The sequence below is a fragment of the Columba livia genome, chromosome 3 (assembly GCF_036013475.1).
Source record: "Columba livia isolate bColLiv1 breed racing homer chromosome 3, bColLiv1.pat.W.v2, whole genome shotgun sequence".
NCBI lineage: Eukaryota > Metazoa > Chordata > Aves > Columbiformes > Columbidae > Columba > Columba livia.
This window is the reverse complement of record NC_088604.1, coordinates 27798421-27825033: the sequence shown is the minus strand read 5'-3', so window position 1 is coordinate 27825033 and position 26613 is coordinate 27798421. Positions and strand designations below refer to the sequence as shown.

At 37.1% G+C, this 26613-nt stretch overlaps 1 long non-coding RNA gene across 1 annotated transcript in view; it reads right to left on the bottom strand.

Annotated features, from left to right (window-relative positions):
* Window positions 1–6313: 6313 nt before the first annotated feature.
* Window positions 6314–26613, bottom strand: part of LOC110362072 (uncharacterized) — a 30491-nt gene continuing 10191 nt past the window's right edge. Inside the window, exons 3-4 of the long non-coding RNA XR_010471179.1 lie at window positions 14934–15010; window positions 6314–9493 (exon numbers count right to left, since the gene is read on the bottom strand). This is a non-coding gene — a long non-coding RNA (uncharacterized LOC110362072). The remainder of the gene's footprint in view (window positions 9494–14933; window positions 15011–26613) is intronic.

Sequence of the window (26613 nt, the reverse complement as noted above, 5' to 3'; positions counted from 1 at the left end):
TAAAAGAGTTAAGGTTAATTATGCATCCTTTTGAACCAAGCATTTACAGCAGTCAAATTTTAGCTTCCAGATAAAGCCCAAGAGTGTATTAAATTTTCTTGTAAAACTCTAAAGCTCCGTTACTTTTGAATTTTTAAATAACTGAAACCAGCCTAAGAGACCAAAGATGAAAAAAACTTTGGATGTTTTTCCTCCCACTTTCCAAAAAATTAATCAAAACTTTTAGAAGAAAAAAAAATATGCATGCATTCTCTTACATACCATGGATACAGAAGCATCTCAATCTGGAACAAACAGATAGAAACTCTGGTTTTCTGGCAAAACAATCCAGAGGACACAGCATTCAGCTGTAAATATACCAGAAAAATGTCCACAAGATACAGAGAATTCATAGGAAAAGACAAAAAGAAAATAATAAGACTTTTAAAAACAGACTGATAAATCAAAGCAGCAGTTCTTCTTTTCTTCCTTCCTTTCTTCTCTGGTTAATGATTGTCAAGGTCAGCTATGAAGAACATTTCTGGAGAAAAACTAATTGGTCCTCTGCAAATCAAAGGTACAAATCAGAGCATTTGAGGAACATAAGGCAAGAGCCAAATTATTGGTGTAAAGTTATCCATTAAATAATAATATTTAGGTATTTCTCAAAGTTTGGGATATTCATCTCTTTATGCTACTATTTTACCTAAACAGCTCTTACACGTCTGTCGTCTTGTTTACTAGATTGTTTATTTGTAGATGTCTGTTCTTTACTCACTGATGTCCAAAGGGCTGATCCTCTTTAGTGCAGCAGCTGTCATTCATACTGACACTTTTCTGAACTTTTTTTTCTCTAATGGTATGTTAGTAGCAGCCCACAAGCAAAATCCTGTAGTCTGCAAAGAATAAAACTAAACATATAGATACTTATAGCTAAAGTGTTTTATTTGTTTGTTTGTATTTATGGATATCTCATTTTTTCTTTGTATTGGCTTCAGTTTGGCCAGGCCAACCCTCCTACCCTTTGTCATAAACGTGAGAAAAACATCTGTTGAACATGATACAGCTTGTGTGTTTTCTGTTTTCTACCACATCTGTTTCTATCTTTGTGCAATTTTCATCACTGACTTGTTCTAGAGGGAGAATAAGCCTACTTTTGCAGTCTACATACTGCAAACTGATGTCATCAGCCTGTTACATCCCTGTGAGATCCTGCATCACTGCCAGTCATTCTTTCATGGTGAATCAGGTAGGTGTTGTGAAGTAACCCATCACTCAAGTGACTTGAAGGAATGTGTTGAAGTTCCAGCTAGACTGGAATGGGACATACAATATCATGCTGAACTTCTCTTTATATTGTTTAAATACTTACTAAACTTAAGGAAACAGGAAATTAGAACGTTGAGAAAATGTTGCTGAAAATAAGCTTCCACTTCTTTGCCATTATCACCTTATGTGACTAAGAGCAGCCCAGACAATTGAGTGTAAAGGATGACACCCTGTCAGTGGGAACTTTGCCACCGACTTCAATTGAAAATAGAATTTGCTTGCAGTTGTGTCTCAAAATGTCAGTGTAGGAAATGAACTTGGCCTGTGTTATTTATTGTAGACAGATTAGAACATCACTCTCTTGCCACAGATCCATCAAAATATGTAGCATCACAGGTATCACTCCTATGTGTGAATTAATTGATGTACAACATCAGATATCTGATATATCTATTATCTTATTTATCTAAAAAAAAAACAACATATTTTAGTTTTGAACTTCTGTTACTGAGTAGTAGCATCTCATATTTATTTTTTAACAAAGCTTTCAAAATCCACAGTCCTTTATATGTATTAAGTTCAGTATTAAAAATAAGATATTTTAAAATTTATTCATTATTGGAAGAAAAAAACCTCTCTTCTATTCTGTTCACAACTAATGGCAAGAGTTTCATGTGATGAGGTTTCCTATATTATGCAGAAACTTGGAAGAAGCTAGTAAATCTTTGGTTCATGAACTAATTCTAAGCAGGCAGTTCACTGTGTGAAGATAAGCTTGCAAGGAGCAGATTAATCCTGATTTTGTGACTCAGCTGGGAGTATAGTATGACTACTCTCTATATTCTTACTTGAATTGTAGGAGTATATTCATATTGATTTGTAACTGTCAAAACCATGGTAACATATCAGTGTTCACTCTTGTATAAAACAATTACTTTTAGAAATAATCTTTTGAAAAAACTAGAAGACATTCAGTTGGATGCATCAGAATGTAATGTTCTGTAAATGCAAATTTAATGTAAAAAGTAACTGACCAGTACTTAGGAGCATCATATAAATTTTTTATGTAGTAAAATTTTGAAAATGGTCCTCCAGGTTCTGATTTTTCCTACTGATTGCAAGAAAATATCACTTGCATTTCTTTAGCATAAATTAAGTATGTTTGAAAGATTACTGTTTACAGAAATGCCAGCAAGGTGATGTAATCAGTATAAGACTCCATTTATGCAGGGATTCCAAGCTCATTTGAGGGTTGTAAGTAAAGCAGCTGAAGTGGACTCATTTTATGCAAAGTAAAACTATAAAGATGAGGAGTCAGGATTAAATCAAGCGAAAGAGCAAGTGAATAAACTAATTGGGAAGAAAGCACTAGCTAGAATGATAACTCTAGGCAAAATAATTTTTCCACCATGCAATGGTTTACTTCGGTGGACACTAGGAACTCATTTAGCGTCTTCACTTGGCAAGCATGAAATACTATTGGCAGGTATTATAGAAAGCAAAATTTATAATTGTATATGTAACAATATAAATTGACAGTTTAATTGACAGCATAGTCAACAAGAACCCAAGGAAGAATTTTTTTACAATGAGGGTGTTGAAACACTGGCACAGGTTGCCCAGAGACGTGGGAGATGCCCCATCATTGGAAACATTCAGGGTCAGGCTGATTTAATTGAAGATGTCCCTGCTTTCTGCAGGGGAGTTGGACTAGATGGGCTTTGAGGGTCCCTTCTAACACAAACTATTCTATGATTGTGTGATTCAAATTCAGCAAATTCTCTAAATCATGGATGACACTCTTTCACATACAGAACAGGGTCTAAACACTATAGACATTTCAATGGAGATGGATCTCAGCCAATAAAATAATCAACAATTGTGTATTCATATACATCTTCTAGAACATTGAAATCTTTACGTTAGAAACAATTTATTTTATCTTCTGTAGAATCTGCCACTCATAGAGCTAAATCCCCTTTAGGGCACAGTCACCACTTATGACCCTAGGGTGAAATCCAAAATAATATTTAAACGTCTCTAATGCCTATATTTCTCAAGAAATTTCCTCAAACATTTAAAATTCTTTTCTATATATGCTAAAGGAAGAAGTTTTTCTTCCTACCTGCCTTTTAAGATCATCTGAGATTCATAAACTCCGAGTCTTGGTGCCTCTAAGGAATTTGGTAGATATGTTCTGAGCATAATTAGGAAACAACTTCGAATATTACACACAATGCAACTTAATTTTCAGTGAAAATTCATTCATTGATGCCTAAGGTTTACTTTAATAATTTAGGAATTGTAACACTTAACTTAATGTAGAAAATTACTGAACTGAGTTCTAGGACAGTTTCAATGTAAGTCTACAATTCCTGTTTTCCATGGTGTGTCACAATAGTCACAGTACTTGTTGACTGCTAAGCCTACGAAATGCTACTGGGATCTCCATAGAATCAGCAACATGAACCATTAGGCTGGAAGGCAATCAGTAGCCAGTCTTTCTTGCCTAATCTCTCAAATTCTCAATCTGGACATCCTCTGCTGGGATAAGAGGGCAAGATCACAATTTAAATATTGAGGTTGAGGAAATTTTTATTTCCAAAGAGTTGCTTGATGGTTTCTCAAAATTTCTGAGAAAGTGACATCATGTAAGTGACATCTCCCAGCTCAGGATTCAAATTCCATTTCTGAATCTGGATGCTTGTCTGCTAGACATTTTGATGTGAAGAATTATAGTGTTTACAGCCTTTTTTCTGTCTGCTTCTGAACTACATGTGTTGAATATGGAAAACAGAACGAAGGAATATGAGTGTCGATGTCTTATGTGAACCACAGAAAAACCAGATGTTTCCAAATAGAGTCATCCCATGAAATTTCTTCTTCAGTGGCCAGTGTAAGAACAGAAATGAGAACACCAGTTTATAGTGTAATGGACATACTATCTGTTTCCAATACTGCTCCTGTATTTTACTTAAAACTTCCTTAGAAAAAGATATGACCTAGACTCTTATCTCTCAGGCACCTACTTTTGTTAACAGACTTCAGCCATACCTCCTTTTACCTTCTCACCTTCTCCAGTAAATCTTGAATTCCTTTCTACACAACAGCCAAATAGCAGCAGCAGCGAACAATTTCCTTTGCAACAAAACAGCTTATAGACTAGCTTCAAGGTACATTGCTAAGAAACAGAGACATAGGCTGAAAGCTTTCCTAAGGCTGAGTCTATTTTAGATGTGTGTTAGCCACTAAATTATTGCATTTTTTAAAACAGGGATGTTACCATAGAGTACAGAATCCACTCCTGTGAATTGTGTTAAGTAGGCTCTGAGAAAGCCTACTAAGTAGAGCAGATCTGTTTTCTGAATCTTAAATGGATTTAGGTGCTGAGCTGTGCAGAAGCAGAACACACAGTTGTTTTTCAATTCAAACATTATGTTCAAAACCTGAGATGCATACAAAATTAAAGCGGTGGGCATTCTGGATTTGTGAAAAATCTTTCATTTTAAATGCCATTCAAAGTCCTTTTTTTTGGATTTAATTCACAAAGATTAACCTTGAGGATTATTATGTTGGACTGGGATATCTAAACTGTATGGTAGTAAAGTTAAGTCATATCACACACATCTGAAGACCTTAAATTATGTTTTAGCAGCTATACTAACCAGCATTCACATTTTCTTTCCATTGTCTTTTCAATTTAATTACAAAAAAGTATACTAAGAAAAATAGGCTAAGAAAAATATGAAATAGAAAACCCCAAAGCCATTAAGGAATTGATTCAAGTAAGAGATAAAAAGAAAAAGACTGTGAATTATGCCTAGTGGAAAGTTCCCAAAGGAACATACACATCATCCCAGGAAGTAGTCAAATTAGAAATAGTCAAATTGTGGGAAGAGTAAGGCTTCCAGTCCACTTGAGCTGATGAGCTTGACTCTTACTGGGACTCCTCCTTAGAATGTTCTTCGAGGCTTCCAAGAAATCATCCTTATGTCTACAGTTTAAGAATATTAAAAAACTGAAACACATAGATTTTCTTCAATGGTGCAGGTAGGTCTTCTGAAGAGACAGCTAAAAGTCACGTTTTTACAGTTGTCAATTTACATGCAACAAAACCACAAATCTATTGCAAATGTTTTCATCACTGCCCTTTAAAACTTCTTAATGTGATTTTCAGTTGTGAATGGGAGATGCGTATGTCTGTACAACCATCCCAGACTTTTAGACTGTGTTTCTCAAAATGTGAAATGCACATATTTAAGTATTTGCATTCACTTTAATTCTACGAGATGTCACTGAAACTCACTCTCACATTACACAACTGAAGTAGCCATATTACTATATTAGGAAATACCCATGAAGTTTGCAAATGCTGCTGAATTTTGACGGGTAATATGTCAAATTGCCAACAGTATCCTGAGCTGCATCAAAAGACGTGTGACCAGCAGGTTGAAGGAGGTGTTTCTCCCCCTCTGCTCTCATGAGACCCCACCTGAAGAACTTCATTCAGGTCTGGGGCCCCCAACATAAGAAGGACATGGACATATTGGAGCAAATCCAGAGGACGGTCATAAAGATGATGAGAGTGCCAGAACACCTCTCCCATGAAGACAAACTGAGAGAGCTGGGGTTGTTCAACCTGGAGAAGGCTCTGGGGAGACCTTCTAGCAGCCTTCCAGTACCTAAAGGGCGCCTACAATAAATCTGGAGAAGGACTTTTTACAAGGTATGCAGTGATGGGACAAGGGGTAATGGTTTTAAACTGAAGGAGGGTAGATTTACATTAGATATAAGGAAGAAGTTCTTCACCATGAGGGTGATGAGGCACTGGAACAGGCTGCCCAGAGAAGTTGTGGGTGCCCCATCCCTGGAAGCATTCAAGGCCAGGTGGGACGGGGTTTTGAGCAAACTGGTCTAGTGGAAGGTGTCCCCACCCATGGCAGAAGGGGTAGAACTAGATGTTCTTTAAGGTTCCTTCCAACCCAAACAATTCTATGATTCTATTTAATGCTTATTTTACAGAATGACACAGCTGGTTAGAGTCTAAGAAACATGAGCCTGGAGATTACAGAGTTATTTCATTTTATATTTCCAGAGAGCTACATGTTTCCAGTATTTTTCCAGTGGAGCCAACAAAACCTACTCAGCACAGAAACTGACCTTCGATTAATAGCTTCTAAACCTTTACAAATATCATAACTGAATTTCAAAATCAGAAAATCCAATTTTTCCACATAATAAAGCTTTCAATACCTGTGCCTGAATGCTTTGAAGCCTTTCAAGAAGTTAAAAGTTGAGAGATAAAATCTCTCTTTCCTTATAAGTAATTTTCTTTCTGTGCTACTGCACTGTCTCTTCCTACAACAAATATGTCGTATCAATGGCTGATAGTAAGTACTCCATGAACTTGTCATTATATGTCTATTCAAGTGACCAATTTCTAGCTCAATCACTACAGGTCTGTCATAATCCTTGAACTCATTTTATTGCCTCACTTGCAGACACAGAAAACCCTAATTTCCACCCACATTCTATGTTGACTTGATGTTTTCAGGAAATGTGTTGGTGCATACGTGAGGATATGTAGTATTTTCTGCTTTTGGGAGATTACAATACAAGTTATTTTTTCCTTCTTTTGAATCACAGGGATGTCTTGGCCGCTCAAACTAAAAAGGAAGTAAATGGCAAAGTACAGCACTAGCAATCTTCTATGTAATTTCTTCCCCCCTCCCAATTTTGTTCCACTAGCCCTTGTACAATGAAACACTATGTTATCATAATTTGAAATTAAAAATCTGTAAATAATAAATGAATAAAAGGCTATTACTTTTCTTAGAAATCTCTTGAGTGGAAATGTGTAACACAAATACATCACTTCATTCTCATTTAAAAAAAAGAAAAAGTAGTCATACTGATCCCTTCTGATCTTAAAGTTCATTAATTTAACTTTAATTTTCAAGTGGAGTAAAATTAGATATGCATTGCGGGTCTTCCCCTTTTCTGCTGAGACAATGCTGCTCATTATTTTCTCTTGTAACACCTTTTCTTTCACACCAGTAAGCAGTGAATCAAAAGCTAGATATTTAAGCTAGTGCTACTATGTAAGGTAACAAATTTCAATGATGCTTTTTTAAAAGTATTTATGCAGATTTTGTTTATAAATTATAACCTTTGCTAAGCTATAGTGCTAACATAGTATTACTACTAATAATAAAGTACTTAATAATAATAACTCCCATAGGTTTTCATGTTCCAGCACTCGAGATTTGCAAATCTGCTGATAAGATTTTTAACACGAATTAAGAATCAAAATATATATTCATTGTGCAAGTGTACAGTCAACAAACAGCTCATTATCTTCCCTTGATTAAATGATGTTATGTAGGACCTAAGATTTTATTATAATTGGAAAACTACATAAGAAGAAGTAATTGATCTGACCTATCTTACAGATGCAGCTTTGGACAAGATGCTTTAGATGCTGTTGATCCGGGCCTGTACGGAATGTCCATGTCACAAGATGCAAATCCATACCATACTGGATAAAGCATGGTTCACATTGTAGAGATCACCTCTGTATTCTTTGTTGAAATAGAAAGACTTTGCCTGGCAGAAACTTGTTGAAGTCAGTTTCTCGTCATTTGGCATAGAAGAGTTAACCTGCTCATACATTGGTATCAGCTGACTTTTAGAGACATCTAGAAAATGAGGGTATTCCTGCAATTTTCTAAGGGCTAATGAAAGCTTCCATGATATAGAAAACACACAGTAATAACAGTGCTCCCTTCTCATCAGTTTTTAACCTTCAGCTTTTTCTTGGTTGAGACAGAAATAGCAATGTTACATTCCAAAAAGGCACACAAACGAGCTAGCATTAGATCTACACTCAGCACTGGGGAACCGGGATGTTTTGTGAATCCACAGCCTATGCCTGCACTTTCTCATACATCAGTCAAAATGTATAATTGCTGAACACAGGACAAACCACTAAGAAGTCTCTGTCTTCATCAGTGATTATGATTGATTTTGGATTCACAGTCTGCAGTGCATAGTCCATATAACATAATATGCTTATCTGCTTACTTGGAAGCTAGTCTAAGATAATTAACTCAAAACAATCATACTTAATTTTGAACAGAGTGACTTCTGTTACATAGAATACTTTATTTTGTAGTTTCTTTCAATGACCTGCTATTGCTATTTTCTCTTATTTTCCCATTCCATGCCCAAGAATTTGATATGGATACACAACTGCTGTGGCATATTGGTGGCACATGTATTTTTGGAAGAGGCTCATTCCAACAGGACACTTGCAGGAGATTTGTCTAACAATCCATATTTGTACTTACCATGTTGCACAGTTGTTCTAAGGAAGGTATCATCGGTTCAGTCTTTCAGTTCTCCTCCACAACTGTAGATCACTTGATTGCAGTTACACCATGTTCCTGAGCTGTTCCATACAGCAGCTAGATAGTACTACAGCACTTTTTGGCTGTGGCTGCTCATTTGCTGTCAACTCAAACTGTCTCATTTAAAGGCATAGCCCAAGTGAATCCGAACCAAGAATCTGTCTTTCAAGCAGATGTGAATGTTTGAATAGGTGGTAAGCGCACATGGAAACAACATGTGTAGGCCAGCTTGTCATGACAAAAGTGCAATTCAGAGGTAGCATCCTTACTATAGTGCCTGTGACATCCATGTAACAAATTCACGTATGGTGGTAATTCTGCACTGTTACCATTTCTTTAGCACTACTCTGTGATACACACTTCAACAAGGATCAAGGGGTGTAAAAATTAGCTGCTCCAAAGGACAGCACTGAAATGTGCTTGGCAAATTCCACCGCAAACATTTCTAGTATGTTTAAACGCCTCTTCTGTGTCAGCAAAAATAGAGGCATCTTTATTCTGAAGTAAGTTTTTTTACCTTCTGAATCTGAGAAGTGACTTGTATATGACTTTTCAAAGCCTGACCATGTGGTTGGAATGACATTTGTAAGAACATCTTCATTTCAGCAAACATCATGAAAAAGCTATTAGCTCAAGAGATTATCACTCAAACTATACAAATAATTTTTGTGATTCGAATTTAACAAAATTAGATTATATTGTCCCCAACTGATAGAGAACTGAGTTCTTCTAGAATCAGTTGATTATCAACCAACTTGCAAATATGCGTACAAGAAAAGCAGGTCAGGTTCTTCTGAAATCTGCTCTTGGGCTCAGGTGGATTTGTTATTTTTCAACTGAAAAAAAAAGAAAAAGGTCTTCTGAGATTTATTTCGCTCAAAGTTATTACATTATTTTAATTTACTGTTGCATTTTACATCTTTTTCTGTTCAGCCATGAACAGCTGACAAAACACAAAATAAATAAAGATTATTAAAAGTTTTGTTTTAAATTCCACTTGCTTTATAAAAAACTTATCTTAAAGATCTATTCTTCAGCTAAACTACGACTGATGATTTACATCTGATTCATGCAGAAGAATGTTCGACTTTATAAATATTTAAATCAAAGTAATAATTGGAAGAAACACAGTAGGCACATTTTGTCTTCTTAATGGATAATGTTTCTCTTTTACACTGGATCATAACATCTGAGTAGACAACAAAGCAGACATGGTGTCTTTCTTTAGAACCTATGAAATAGAACTTCCTCTGCTTCTACGTACAGTGCATATCAAATTTCCAATTTTGCATACTTGTTTTTAAAATGTGCTTTGCAATACTTCTGACTACCATTGAGGAGATAGATGTTTTGTATCTACTGATGTTTTGACTGTAAAGTATTAGAAATATCTAAGCAAAGTAAATAAATTTAACTCTTATGGACACAGGCCACAGGATCTGATCCAGACTACAATTAGATATTTGGATATTGCCACTGTTGTAATGGTTAAAGCATTTCTTCTCATTTCCAGCACAAATTGAACATATAATGCTCTATTCTTGAATTACTGTTGTCTAGTTCCTAGACTAATGCTGTATTTTACTTCTAATGATTATGTTTAATGACATATGTTATTTATTAAAAGTGACCAGCTTAGTAATCTCTTTCAGCTGTCTTGTTAAATTGATCAAGTTGAGCTTTTTGGTCTTTTTTTTTCCCAGGTGGATTCTCAATTCCTACCACTATTCCAGTAGTCTTTCAATTTTTTCGTTTAACTTACTTTATATAAGAAGGATAAAATTACAGGGTAGCAGGACATTTGATGAAACAAAATTACTATAAGTGTTAAGGTTTTTGTTTGTTTGGTCAGCAGCCTCTTGATATTTAAAGAAATAGGATGGCGAATATAAAATTAAAGTGTTTCTGTATACTTTTACTTCAGTGTGACTGATTTCAACTTCGCTTTCATCATATTTTATGGAACTGCTCTTGTTTAGCTTAGCTATCTTTTCTAGAGTGATCTACAGTATGCTTCATACAGAAAAAAAAAAAAAATAAATCTTTTCTTGGTTAAAAAAAAATTCTAAAAAGAAATTTTTATATATTTTTGAGTGTTTCATTCCTACCAAATCATAGTGCAGTAATGTGCAGAATTGTGAGACTTTGTTTAGTTTGTCCTTCTATGAGAGGATATTAACTCTGCCTAGCTAATTCTAGTAGGTGTCGGTTTGACCTTCTTTTAAAGATCTTAAATGAGATTGCCAAGCCCTCCCTGAGAAATTGCTTTCATCATTTTCATGCTTGTATCAAAGAAAGTTTGTTTACTTGTTCTTGTGATGGGTTAGGCTTGCATAACAGTAAAATGCCCACCCAGCTGGTGCCCACTCAGCAGGATAGAGGGAGAAAATAGGATGAGAATGGTCATAGGTTGAGATAAAACAGGGAGGTCACTTACCAGTTACTGTCACAGGCAAAACAGATTTGACTTGGGCACATATTATTTATTTTATTGCCAATTTAAATAGATTTGGGTGGCAAGGAAAAAACAAATAAACAAAAACTCCACACCCACACATTACGACAACATCTGGCCCCATCTTTTGTCGTGGTTTAACCCGAGCTAGCAATACAACAATAGCCATTCACTCTCCCTCCCCACTCCTCAAGTAGGGGAGAGAATCAAAAGGGAAGGGAGAAACTTGGATTGAGATAAACTCAGTTTAATAAAATAACAAAATACTAATACACTTCCTCGATGCCTCACGCCTGTGGGCAGAGCACTCAGAATGTCCTTGACTCTCAGACCAGAGCAACTAAAATCATTAACTCTGTCCCAGCATGTTATTTCTTGTTCTCAAACTAAGTCCAAATAATGACTGTGTTAGCTATGAAAAAGAAAGGTTTCTAACTACATGAAGAAAATTAACTCATTTTCAGTCCAACCAGCACACCTTTTTCCAAGGCTCAACTTCAGTCCCCCACTCCAGACTCCTTTACAAACCAAATCATGCCAAGGAACGCAGGGGGTTGGGGGCTATGGTTGGTACATAGTGCTTTCACTCTGCCACTTTTTCCTCCTCACACTTTTGCCTCACGCAAGCGTGGTCTCTCCACAAACCACAGTTCCTTCAGGAGATACCCATCTGCTCCAGCATGGGCTCTTCCGCAGGCTGCAGGAACATCTCTGCCCTGGTGCCTGCAGCACCTCTTCCACTTTCTCCTCTGACTCTGTTGTTCTCTCTGCTGTTTCTCACTCTTTTTGTTCACTCCTCCTCTGCTTGTGGGGTGTTTCTGATTTTTCTTAAATACTTTTTCCCCAAGGCACCACCTTCATGGCTGGGGGTCTCAGCTGTGCCCTGCAGTGGGTGGTTAGAACTGCTGGAACTGTGTCTGGCACGGGGCAGCCCCAGCCTCTCCTCACACAGACCCCCTGCAGCCCTCTGCTGGCAAAACCTGAACACCTACAAACAATACAGTTCCTTTTTTTCAATTTCAGAATAAAATATTTGTAAAGAAAATTTTGAGTCCTTTAGTTTTCATACTGATCTCCACAAACAGGATTAATAAGTTATGCCCTGCCCTGTCTTGTTTTCTAGACTTAAAAAATTCCACTAATTTTGCTTTCCACAGAAATGTTGTTTTATAAATCACAGCCCTCTTTAGATTCTTCAGTTAATTCACATCTTTCTCAAAGTCCGACACACCACAGTCCACCTGAGCCCTAAAATAAGCAGGCAAGCTTTTATGGGCTACAGCAAAAGCAGTTTTGGCAGCAAGCCCCCTACCCACCCTCCCACTTGCCTCCTGTTTGCCTCCTGATTATCCCTTCAGGGAAAACATGACATCAGCTTCAGCTCAGGCTACAACAGGACTCCTAAAACTGCTCTGAAGAAAACAAAATTGGTTCCTCAGCTTTTATGTGTGCAGTTGGTTATTCCTATATAATTGAGATGCTTGGCTGACACTCATAATTGGGGCTCCAAAAAAGGAAGAAAATGTGTCTATGCTCTCAAAACTTCAGAATTATCTCTGTAGATCAGCACATTAATACTTTTCGGTTTCATTGTAGCAAGCCTAAAAATAAAAATATTCACTGTTTAAATTCTAACATTCTTGGAGACATATTTTCTGAATTTGAATACATGCTATGAAACAATTTTGGTATTACTGTGAAGGAATGGTTTTCTGACTAAAAGCACATATTTAGAAGAAAATGGCTCAACAATTTCAGATAATAATAATGCAATAAGCACCTTCAATGTTTTGCATGAAATAATAGTGATAGAAAAACCAACAGCGTGTTGAAATAGTTCGTCAAAAACATGTATAACATTACCAAACTCAATAAAGAAATGTACTTGATTAACCCCCACAAAGGAAAACATTGTGATATGTATCCTGTTACTCTCTGAAGACATTTGTCTTGCATTGCCTAGACAGACTGTCACCATGTTCTCATCCATCTTGGTTATTCAAAGGGTACAACAGAACTATTGATTTGTATTCATTCTTATACAAATCGTGAAGAGATTTCAGCACTGATAGACAGTTCTGTTGTGTTCCTGTGCAGAATAATTTCTAAGGGAGGTAAATTTATTTATCAAGTGGTTGCAGTATATTTTATTGTGTCTATTGTTCACTATGCATTCAAATAAGAAAAGACCAAGTTATGATATACTGATTGCTTAATGTGATTATTCCTTTTTGTACACATTTATGATTAGTGTTCACAGTACCTCATTCAAAAGCAGCAGGCATGGAGAAACTTCTAATGCTATTATATATGTAATTCCTAATTTAGCTCAACTGATTAATTGATATTTTTTACACTTCACCTCAACTAAATAAAACCAATTTAGTTAACTCTAAAACACAGGTTATAGAAACTTGGAAAACACAAGAGTTAGGCTAAGCATTTGACTATTTATTTTAACTTCATGAATTTAAAAACACCTTGTTGATAGCTAAATAGGCCTGTTTTTTCCTGCTGTATTCAGTGCAAGTGCATATTCAAACAACACTAAATGAAAAATTTACAAATTCTAATATTAAGCAGCCCACAGAACAAACCATTATTGTTTTTAAATTTGAGACTCAATGGCTTGATGTGTGCAGGTATATATTTTTTCAAAATTAAAACATAGCTGAAAATAATTGGTGCTGATTAACAAAACTCTTCATTTCTTCTCTTACAGCAAATAAAAGTAGAAGAGTCCTGTTCTTGGACATTATTAGCAGTACTTTAGCAACTACACAGCAGCTCCAAAGACTAAACGTTTGATGGTCTGCATTCATATGAAGACAATAAGAGTTCATTGTTGAGAGTGAGGGAGACAAATATGTTTCATAGTCTGTATAGCTACGTCCCCAGCAGCAAACTGAAGCAGCCCAGGCCATGCTTTGGCCTGAGGGCAGCTGACTTTGAACAACCCATAGTAACACCACTCAACTTGTACACTGCAGATGCTGCTCTCACGCCAACCAGCAGCGTGGACCAGGCTGCGGACTGCTGGTCCCTGCCCAGAGGGCAGAGGGCTTGCTGCTCTGCCCCAAACTGTTCGCACCATCTAACAGGGACAACAGCCTCGCAGAGCAGTATGCCGGTAACCTATAGGTTCCCAAACACAATGTTTACCTTACCGTAAAATAGTTATGATATTAACAGGCTTTTTAAGCAGACAGAGATGGTATTCAGGGTACGTCAGCAGTGACTCAGGACATTTATACTGATCAGTCTCTGCCAAGTCAAAAAAATGAGAGCGTTTTCACTGCTCTTTCAGATCAATATGTATTTCATTTCTGGAAACTGTTGGCCTGCATCTCAGCAGAAGTTATCTGTGAGGCATCTGTAATCCCAGCAAGGAAGCTGTAAGAGTTTTCAGGAACAAATCCTATAGTTGTGAGTTGCTGCTTCTTCTGTACTCTGGTGTCCCCAAGGACACCACCAGCCCTGACTGTCATGTTCTGCTCACCTCCTTCCAGGTCTCCCCCCACCCTGCCCACATCCCAGGACCCCACATCAGCCCCCTGGGGCCATCACCCCCTGCCCCAGCTATGCAGCAGCAGGGCCCATGTCCTGACCTGTCCCCATCCCCACTTGTTTCTGTCCCCAGGGAGACACCCCATGCCAGGGGCTGGGGCTGCCCCGGTGCCCCCAGCTACCCTGCTCCTGGCTGGGCCAGTGAGATGGGCCCTGGGGGAGCCCCTGCTGGCCCCAGCACCCAGCATGGGGAACCGGCAGCCCTCACTGTGCCCATACATGTAGCATCTGCCACAGAAACTCACCAATCCTACCTTTTCATGGCATTCCAAAACATTCCAAAATATTAGATCCACTTCCAAAATCCTCTTTCCCATCTTGAAGACAAGATCTGAAAGTACGTGAAAGGAACAGTTAATTTCTTACATGCAGAGAAATAATCTATAAAGCCAAAGAGATAAAAATTCTCAAGGCATTGGATGAGACATTACTGAACAGAGAAAGATTTCCTTAAATAGCCTGAGCAAGCAAGATACGTGTGTCTGTGTATTAATATATATACATAAATAAGTATGTACATGCACTGTATTTATAATTACAATATTATATTCACCTCTAGCATAATTATTGACTTGTAACACTGATGAACCTTTAAAGGAAAAAAAATTTGTTAAACAACGATTAAATGAAGATGACTAAGAATCCAGTATATTCAATATAAGCCACAGCTGTAACAAGTAAGGACAGTGTTGCATTAGAGCTTAAGTTTCAAACTGAGGTTAATAATGGAATTTTCTAAGGAGAAAAGTGCATAACATACTAAAATGGAACTATCTGGTCTGTTCCTCCCAGACTACATTCCTTTGAGGTTTTCAGTATCCTCAGCATGCATTGATCATCACAGCCAGTAAGGTTGTGTTGGTTTACTGCTTTGCAAGGGATCCTCTGCAATTTGACTTTTAGGTGAGAGTGCTTGTATTTTTTGGCTGAGGTTTTCATCAGAACAATGACAAAGAATAAGGTTCATTATTAAATGCATGGAATCAATCATTGATGTGTAACACACTGCAGTAATATTTTCAGTTAACAGTGAAAGTCAAGCTAAAGCATATTTTATAAATGTCTTGCAAATCTAGCATTCAGATCCATATGAGGCTTGTTTTGTGTGTACACAAATATAAATGCTGTTGTAGTTTTGCATATTGAATATACATGAATATCAGTGAAGACTTCTTTGCATGTATTCTTAACAGAATCAAAACTATGTCTTTTTAAGTCCTCAAATATACACTTTCTGATTTTCCACATATACTTTTAAAACCTTAGTGTTCCCTATAACTGAATACATATATTCTATAGTTACAGGATGCATCGCAGTCAGAAATGTCTATATCTTTCACAAGTGCCATTCTCAGTGGCTCAGTATCACCATATAGGCTTTTCATGTGACACCATGAGTGTTTTCCAGACACGCTAAGATACATCTAACTGTTTAACAGTTAATATCCCTTATTTGTCCCTTTCTCATTACACACATACTTGAGATGAGAAACTGAACTACTAGTTGTTGGCATTCCAACATCCACCTTTGAAATTACAATGTGACTGAGCACACACTGTCTTTACACCAAAGAGGATTATGCCCTCTTCTCATCCCAGTCTTCCCTGATGCTTAAAATGATTTCATGCTATTTCTCCCAAGAGTGGTTTTAACATGATCATTTTAGAGATTTTTCTTCCTGTCACACCCACAGCCTAGTCAGCCCTTTCATTCTAACAAAGCCCTGTGCATTCATTTGCATGTAAGAGAGTATTAAGTTATGCTACAATTCAAACATTTCAGAACAGGAGATTAGAGACTTAAGTCACATTAAATATAGGAGGCAATTCTAACACATATAGTATGCATGTCCATTACTTTTTTTTTTGTTTTGTTATCTGTTAATTTAATCAATCATATTGCTTTTTTCTATTATTCTTTTTTCATTCTTTTTCTGAAGAAGTGGTGTTAATCAAATGCAGTGCAGCGCAGCGTGATATTATCTTCTCAATACAGCTTTAGATGAACCCTGTTTGTAACATTTCAGATTTGCTTATCAGTTAGTAAAAACTGATCATCTTGAATTAGGAGCATTTGTACCAGCTGTTTTCCTCTATTTTTTTGCATACATTATGTGGGTAAATAGTGTAACTTAGAGACAGAAAGCATAATGTTGATACCAGTTCATGAGAAGTAAAATGGAAGTTAGTAATTCACACTATTTACACAAGCAGCGGATTTTCTATCATTAGGTATCCTGAACCAAAACTGGCTGATTTTCTGAAATTCATGCATCAGCCACTACAATTATTGGACTTTGTAAAGCAATAGATGAGTAAAAATATTAAATTCATCTTCAAAATAGTCCATGAAAACTGGTTCATAAAACCTGCTTGTTGTATGTTTACAACCTCTGTTGAAAAAAATAAATAAATAGTGGAGATAACTTACACCTCTGTAATAGAGGCATTCTAAAATACAAATCAGTGAAATCCTACAATATCAGGTCTTCTAATTTGTCCCACTGCTCCACAGGTAGACTTCAATTTGCAAAAGGTCAGCATGAAGTAGAACCCTGTATCTTGCAATCAGAAATGATAGGGTCAACAAGCTAAAACACAGAAATTATTTCCTGTCACAACATGTTGAGAGACAATGTTGTAACTGCAAACTCTTTGAATATTTGAGAGCTCCCAAAAATTGACCTCAGTGGGCCTGTATCAATAGCAGTCAAGGATAGGCCATCGTTCTTGTTATGCTCTAGACCAGATGTTTTATTTCCTGCCAAGTCTGCTACTACTAATCACTACTGGGTTTGGCCTTATTATAGTGAGTTTAATGAAACACTATAGAGAAAAACAGTGACACTACAAAAGATGTAAGAAGCATTTCTCTGTTCTTTCAGTGATAAACAAGCTTGATCCATAGATGTTTTACAGACTTTTGAGTAAACAAATGACTACATAGGATCTCAGCAGCATATGCTAATCCAGGTAGGCAAGAATTAGTAACCATGACAAATTTTATCATGTGCAGTTGTAATAATTCCCCCCTCTTTCATATGCAACATCAATCCAGATTTGACACTTGCCACTGATCTTGATCACTACTAGTGAGGATACAGGATTAGCTGTGCAAACAAGTAAAGGGGAAGACTGGCATCTGATATAAATCAGTCACAAGAAAAAGGCTCTGGAAAAGTAAGTATCTCTTTTGTAAAAAGTGAAGCAAACAGACATTGTATTCTCTTCAAAAAACAATTAAAAAATAAGCAGGGTTTGAATTTCAGTTTGGGAAAATACAGTGGAATGTGAAATGCCTTATGAAAATCACATTGGGAAAGACCAATGTTCATTCATGTCAGTTGTCCAATGTAATGAGCTGTATTCAATGATTTCCTGGTTATTGCATTTATTTGCTTATGTCATGTCCCTCCTAATCTTTAGGAGTGAAGAGGCTGCAGGTAGGGAATTCTAGATATCCCTCCCAGATCTCTATAATCACACCCACATCTCTTTTTCTTACAGCTACCTTTGCCCTGGGAAACAAGGGCTTGAGATTTTGCTCCCAATACTTCTCATTGCAGTGGATGTTAATGTGGCTGCAGGAAGAGCAGGGTTCCACACTTAGATCGTCTGTGGCTTTGGTATGTTGCCAGTCAAAAAGCAATAATGGAAACCTCAACAGGAAAAGAGCAATTCTCTGTAGTTTATTGCCCAGTCAAATATGAAGATAATTTCCTGGCATCAGCCATTGGTATTTTCCTGGCGCCAGAACTTTTCCTCTGTCAGAGTTCCTACAAATAATGTAGGTATGCAAACTACCCCCAAAAAAAGTCTCCAATGTTTCATAAAGGAAAGTGTTTCTTAGTTAGCCAAGCCAAAAGATCACTATACATATGATACAGATGAGATCTTACTATTCATTCTGTAATACTGGATCATCTTGGAACTCAAAGACTATACAATTTTATTTCTGTTTCCCTTAGGATAAAACTATTATTTGTACAGAGATTTTGCTATATTATCTGTGCAAGGTACTGTATAATCACATAGAAGAGCAATGAGAAATCTTTCTGATATTTCTCAAAAATTATTGAAAATAAATTATGTTAAAAATGCAGAAATGCACCAATTTTATAAAGAACATTTTGGAACACTAGCTACTATGTCATGTAGATTTTTTTAATTGTTATACACATTTTACCTTGTTATTTGTTTTAAGTGTTAAATGACCACTTTTTAACTGCAACAGGTACAGGCTAGCTGTAAATTTTGATAATATCTGAATTAGACACAGATAGCTTATCCTAAATCCTTCAGTTAATAAAGAGACATGACACAGGCACACCAGTCAGGATCACGCATTGTGCTTCTGCACATAGACTATTTACACTGAGAAAACTGGGGGGTTGGCATTCCAGAAAGAAGACCTGGTGTTGAAAATTAAGGATTCATGAAAAGAAGTGGTCTCAGAAAGAAGAAGGTGTCCAGGAAAGAAGGAGGTGAAAAAGTACAAGCAACAGCACAACACAAACTGGCACAAATTTTCTGCCTGAGCTTCCCAGACCAGCAGTGATCTGCCTGCTGGGATGGAAGGTAGAGACCTAGTGAACAAAGCAAGTTAGTGAGTAGGTGCAGGAGATAGCCAAGTAGGGCAAAAGTTGTAATTTTGTTGGTTCTCAAATGAACCAGAGTATCCAAAAGCAATATGGGCTGTTGTTTCCTCTGTGTAACAATGTTTGTAAGGATTACTCTGGCTTCAGAATATAACATTAGAGCCATATTATCAAAGGCTGAGGAAAAGAAAGAAAATTAAATTTAAAAAAATCTCTACTTTTACAGTAAATAGATTGATATGGGCTTTGAGGTCAGTGAAGTAAGGACGCTCTTTATTTACCTGGCAAAAATCCAGGTGTAAAAGACTTAAGTGAGTATAGGATCAATATCACTGGAATGACTTAAGTGTTCTCTCTCTAAAACTCTAAAGGAGTAGTAAAACAGAATGATAAAAGAGCTGAAGAAGTTTTACTGCATTTAGATACAGAGGCTGTGATCCATCTAACCTAATGTAGTATCTGTAAATTTGTGTCCTAAATCTGTTTTAATTCCAATTAGACACATGAGGGAAATTTTTCACAATGAGAACAATCAGTCTTTGGAATAATCTCCCCAGGGAAGTGGTGGACTCCTCAACACTGGATGCCTTTAAGATTCATCTGGACGGTTGCTGGGACATCTTGGCTAGACTGTGCTTTTGCCAAGAGAGGTCACAGAATCACAGGATGTTAGGGATCATCACTAGGATCATCACTAGGATCATCTAGTCCAATCCCCCTGCCGGAGCAGGAACACCTAGATGAGGTTACACAGGTCAGACCAGATGATCCTTGTAGGCCCTTCCAACCTGGTATTCTGTGATTCTACGATTCTGTGATTAATAAGCTGAAGCTCTCTTTCTAGTCAAGGCACATAAATAGATTTCTAAGGTAAACGAGATGAATCCCCTTCTAGAGGCACTTATCTCTCTCCATTAACTATAAAGGAATGTAGCACTAACTTCCTTAAAGTCAGGCTTTGAGATATATAGTTTCTGTTGAAATGAATCTCAGAATGTTAAAACACAATCTACTTCTACAAAAACTGTTTTCTGCTCTCTGCATTGTCTAATCTGTATTTTGACAGGAGAGTCTTCAGCTCTCATCAGTATGCCTAGATTTTTTTATACAATCCATGAGTAAGGACTTCATAAGTGAAAACCAGTCAGATAATACAGTGATTGGAAAGCAAACCAATATGAAAGGCTGTAGGTTATACTTTAAATCCTGTTCCCTTGTCAAGTGCTCTTAGAGGACTGAACTAAACAGAAGTATTAATTTCATAAATATTTTCCTGGTGCTTGGCATCTGAAAATCAACACAGAGATCAGACCTTTTTAAAGGCAACTGGATGACATGATAATGCTGCCCTTTTTTCAGTAGTTGAGTGGTTAAGAAATTAAATCAGTACATGTTTTGATTCTGGTTTTGATTTGAAGAACACATGTCTTGCACCTTGCATAGTCAGTAGAGTGTAAACTCTTATAAACAAAAAGTTTGTTAAAAATTGCGGAACAGTAAAGTATCTTCCATATTTCCTGGGATAAAGGAAAATTAGGCTCTAGTGTAGCGGTTTATGGCATTCTCTTGAAAGAAGAAACCTGGGTTGCAGTCTCTCTTTTAATGTTAGTCTCTGTACTAGATGATGAACTCATGTGAGAGTTGGAATTGTATTGTCTTCTCTGGAAAGTGTCCTAATCGTGAGGTTACAGTCACACACACATGCTCTCTTTTTGTCTGGTCAATATGCAATTGCTCCAAACAGTGAAAAAGCTTCAATAGAAGCTTCCATGGAAGGCAATGAAGAGACTAAAATAGAATTTGTATTTGCAAGTCTAGACTAGTGTTTGGCTGAAATTCCTGAAAATCAGTATACATGGGGAAGAAGAAGTAGACCACATATTTCACATTATGGAGGTCAGGTAGCTATAACTAACATGGAGATGACTCAGCAGTGTTACCACCACCACTAACACTCCATAGGAAAGGGATACTGTTCTAGGAAAGGGGTTTTAAGACTTCAGAGAGGCTTCCTTGCAGCATGGGAACTAGTTGGCAAAGACCATAAGGAGTCAAGGGATAAGACATGATTTTGCAGACATCTCTTACTTGGACTGCTAGTCCTTGTGGACGCCATTCTCTGCTGCTTTATCCTTCACATGTCAGATAGGAAGCCCATGCACCTCATGACTGGCATCTGCCCCTGAGCAGTAATGGGGTTTGTGCCATTCCATAACCATTCCTGAAACTGTGATAGAATCAGAACACTACTGGAAGCCAAGGGATTACTTTCTGAAACTGTCTTGAACTGCCTGCTAAGTAGTGTTTTGTTTGATAGCCCTTTTCATAGCTGGATGCAGTTGAGTGAAAATAAACCACAAAGGGAGCATATTTATGTTTAGCATTAGTTTTTACTTAGTTTTGTAGATACATATAAGAAACTGCACTAATCTTCTTAATTTGTCATATATTGTAAATTGATATAGTAACTTTATTCAGTTCAGGAGTCCTTTTTTTATACCTCTCAGAAGTCTAATCAAATGAATACATTCATCATGAGTTGGATCATGTGATATTGCTCAAACTAATCTGGTGAACTTCTACTTTGTTACAATATTAGATATCATTAAAGTGTACTACAGAGAGTGAGATAAATTTTCCTGTGCCCTGATGGCTTTTTCCATGTGACAGAGAAACAGGGATCTGAGATGACTTGTCTAGATTTTGAAAATCAGGACAGTCCTCTGGCCACATTTTTGTGAAAAAATGTTGACTGCAGTTTACAAATTATACATCCAGAAATGATAACTTTTCTCACTCTTGCTTTAATATCTACACTCATAAACCATAACTAGGTTATGGTACATGTGAGTTCTTCACAGTTCCAGTCATCTGCTCCTGCTGCATCCTGCATTTGTATCAGGTCAAAAAACAATGTATGCACCTGCTGAATGATGGTTTCCAGACCCAGAGAACAAGGTATATGTGCCAGATGGAAATGTGGGTACAAACCATCCTGAAGGGATGGAACTGATGAAGGTTCTACAAATTAGGAAGGAAATATTGATTGTATTGAAGATGTGTCCTTTTAGCCAGCAGTAGGTTGTTCTATTTTGGTTTGGGGTTGTTTGTTCAGGGTTTTTTTGTGTTTGTTCATTTTGTGAGAAACCCAGTGCAGCCTTTGCTTCTCTCCTAGTCTTCACAGACTTAAAGCCTATTTTATTTTTAGCAGATGTTTGAGATATCTCTTGTTGGAGCAAATAAAGGACTCAGCATTCCAATTCAGTGTGAATCACACACCGCCATTTATTACAGAAACAAGCCTCCTTATATATGCAGTTATTTCACAATCACGCATCCATGCTGCAAGTATGCATTAATTGATTGGATATCATCTATGTTCACAAGCTGTCCACACGCTGGAGTCTCACTGCTGATAGGTCTGTTGATTTATGTCATGTTGCTGCCTTGTTTTTGCTGAACTGTTTTACTCCCACAGCAGGTCCCGTTTTCAGCTTTCTGTGGTGGCCTTGAAATTCCTTTGGGCCTGGCTAGTTCAATAACAAATCGTCATCCAATAGAAATCCATCCACAATCTCTCTTCTCAACAACTTAAAGAACTGATGTTTTGGCAGTATCCCTTGCAGACAGTTTAGCCACTGTCTTGGTTTCAGGTTCAGGCACTTAAAACATCTCACTACCCACAGATTAAATTTAAAAATCACTTTTACCTATAAGCTAATCTCCATAATCATGTTTTAGTGACTGAGGTATGGTTTTCTCCTAGGCTTTAATTCACCTTCACCACCACAACATTCTTCTGAAAAAGCTTGCTTTTGCCTTGACAAGGATCTTAGGACATGTTAATGCTGGCTCTCTGACAGGTTCTAACAATAACACTTCTGAGTGAAGCAGTTCCACTCTGCAGGGTAGACTCTTATCATCTTGAATGTGTGATCAACCGTGACTCCAGAATTTTAATGAGAAAACAGAGTGTCAGAGAGCTGTGCAAGGGGCTGCCCTGGCTATGTGGGATGAAAGCCTTCCATTCAAAGAACGTGCAGAAATGGGTCATTCTTCTCAGCTGTACTTCCAGCCGTCAAATTGCTGTAGTAGGAGGTTTTCAGTGCAACTCTTTAAGTGTTTTCTACATAGGTACTTGCATTAGGAGCATTCTTGGAACTACAGCTTGCTTTCAGAAAACAAGGGCTCTCAAATCATGTTGAGGTCACTGATAGCACATATGTGCTTTGTTTCCCCTTCTCTAATAGAAGCATGTCTGTTGAGTAACAGGGAAAGGTCTCACTGCAACTGCAAATGTTGGCAGATGGAAAGGTCTTACAGAACTATTTGAATACAGAAGCAATACATGGCGTACGAATAATTTGGGCCTGCAGCACCCAGTGGAAGCATAAAGGAAAATATATTTAGGACAGACCCAAGGCAGTCTTTGCTAGGCTTTAAAGCCACTGAGTAGCTATCAGAGACAGTTTTAAGCATGCAAGAAACATGAGAGGCCCTATGTATGTTTATATCTTATAGCATATACAATGTTCCTAGGCAACCCAATTAAAAAAAATTAAGATAACAGAACTCAAGGTAGAAATGCACATGTTTTTAAACTATTTTGTACACACCCTAGACCTGAATGCCTATAGAATATCTGTGAAGAAGGGATTGCTGTAGTTTCTGAGGAGTGTAATTTTATGGCCTACACCATTGGTCTTTTTTTTGGCACCTTTTTAACTACAAACCTGTGCTTATCTCTTTTGACTCACGAGGTTCCAGATAATTCCATTTTATTTTAATTGAATTGTTTTTATCTGATGCTGCAATAAATTATTTTGGCATAAATACAGTTATTGCATTCCTTTCTAGCTGGGCATCAACTTCATATAGTAATTCACTAAACTAATAGTATTGAGGAAGTCAAAAGAATAGCACAGTCAGACCAGCTGCTTCTTGAATTAAAACAATTTCTTCTTAAACCTAAACCTAAACCTAGAATTGCTTATTCCTTCTTCCAAAGCTGAATTTCCAGTCCCCGAGCAGCTTTTAGCAGGTACAAGCACAGAGCAGAAGAATGGTGGTACATGTGAAGGCTTCATATGGAGCTGTAGCGAACAACTCACATGAGTTCCAGCTCTTCTCCTCTCATCCCAGTCTGGGCAGCTCTAATCCTCTTCCTTAATTTAAGTGCAGTGATGTGGCTTTATCTATCTTATAGAGTCTTTTCAAAAAAAGGAAACTGATAACAGCACATATATGTCAGATCTAACACTACTAAGTTACTGATGTAAGGCACCAACTTTGCTCACCATCTAGCTTGACCCCTAGGAGTGTGGAAAAATTACAAAGAACTTTGATGAACAGATGAAGTCAGTGTTGGGTAACTGATAGTTACAGTTGCTACTTATCCTTTGCCTTTGTGTCAAACCAGAACAAATTTCTTGTGAAAGGTCAGAAGGCAACCAGATAGAATCAATTTACAGGAATAGAGAACTTGATAAGGTTAAGAGGACTTGAAAAAATCTACTGTTTTCCAAGTGAGAAATTTATTTGAAATTGCCCAAGAAAGTTAACAACAATTTGATGACTGTAGCACAGAATTGTCTCTTGGGTAGGAAGGAAGTGTTACCTCTTTTTGGTTTTGTAGTAAGGATAATTCAGGGGCAGGGGGAAGTAAACAATTTGAAGCATCTTCTTTAAGTAATTGAAATCTTATTTATAAAATTATAATATGGTTTCTAATCAGAACATAGCCTACAGTTCTAAATAAGAAACACAGATAAGTTATCCTATTACTACCAAAGGATTTTATCCTTATCTAATCAGATGCAGCAATCTGATCTATATGTCCAAAGCCATGTGCCTTGGGGGAGCAGGGAGTGAAGGTAAGTAAGCTGATACAGATATTCCATTCCTTTCTTGAAGTTGTCTACTTCCAACCTTATGAAGTATTACTGTTGTGGTCTAACCCAGCAGGCAGCTAAACAACACACACTGACATTCTCTCAGTGTCCCTGCTCCCAGTATGGGGGAGAGAATTGGAAAAAAGGTAAACCTCGTGGGTTAACATAAAGACACTGCAATAGAACAGGAAGAGAAAATAATCATAATCACAAATAAAACAAGTTATGCAAAATTAAATTGATCACCACCTGTTGACCGATACCCATCCAGTTCCCTGCCAGTGGTCTCCACCCCCTGACCAACTCCCCAAGTTTATATACTAAGCATGAAGTTATATAGTATGGAATATCCTTTTGGCCAATTCGAGTCAGCTGTCCTGGATGTTTCACCTCCCAGGTTCCTTGCTGAAAAGTCCTTGACTTGGTGCATTATCAACACTATTCTCATACTACATTCAAAACATAACTCTGTACCAGCTACAAGGAAAAATATTATCCCAGCTGAAACCAGGACAATTCCTCACAGTAGACACGCTGTATTTAAACCAGCACAACCCTCTCTGCTTAAACCAGGAAATTCATAAACCAGAAACAACTGCAGCCAGCAAAATTTACAAAATTCTCTTCCAATGTCCCTGTTTTATGGAGATATGTGCATTTTTTCCGCTAAATGAGTGGCTGTGTCTAGCTATGTAAGATCATATACTAGGCTTTGTATGGTAAAATATGCATATCTCCATTCAGCAGAAACATATAACCTCAGTATAGAAGAAGGCAGATTAATTATTTTTTTCTGTCAGATGGGTTAGTGACTCAGGAAAACTGTAGTATCAACCAAGAGAGATTCAGCTCTCTGAGTCTTACAGAGAACAATGGTCTAGTTTGGTAAGTCATCTCATGAAAAGTAACTGCTCAGTACGTTATTTAGTACAGCTTCAAGCTTATGCTTGTGTACCTCTGTTTGTTAAGAAATGTCCTTCCTCTCCCTCTCTATGCTTCTCTTCCTACTTATTTTTTCTTGTAATTAATTGTAAAAACTGTTGTTTATGGGAGAAAAAGTTACAAGCAGAAACAAACTGAAAAAGTAGATGCAAAGACATATTGTCATGCATTTAACATTCAGCAGTCTCTTAGCCTTAGCTACACATAAACTCTTTAAAAATTTCACTGAATACAAGATAAAAAGCAGTTTGATTCGGCAGAAGACAGACAGCAGCATAGAGACTAAACATAAGAAGTCCAGTTATTTCTTTTATTACAAATAAAAAAAAGGCAAGCAAAGTAGGTGTTTGTGATTCTACAAAGAGTTGGAAGAGACATAGAATTATATTTAAAAGTCATTAGTCAAGACAACATACAGATACACCACCAGTCATCTGACATATAAATTGAATTATATAAAATGGAAAAGGGAAGAGGGTGGATGGAACAGAAATTGTTCTGAA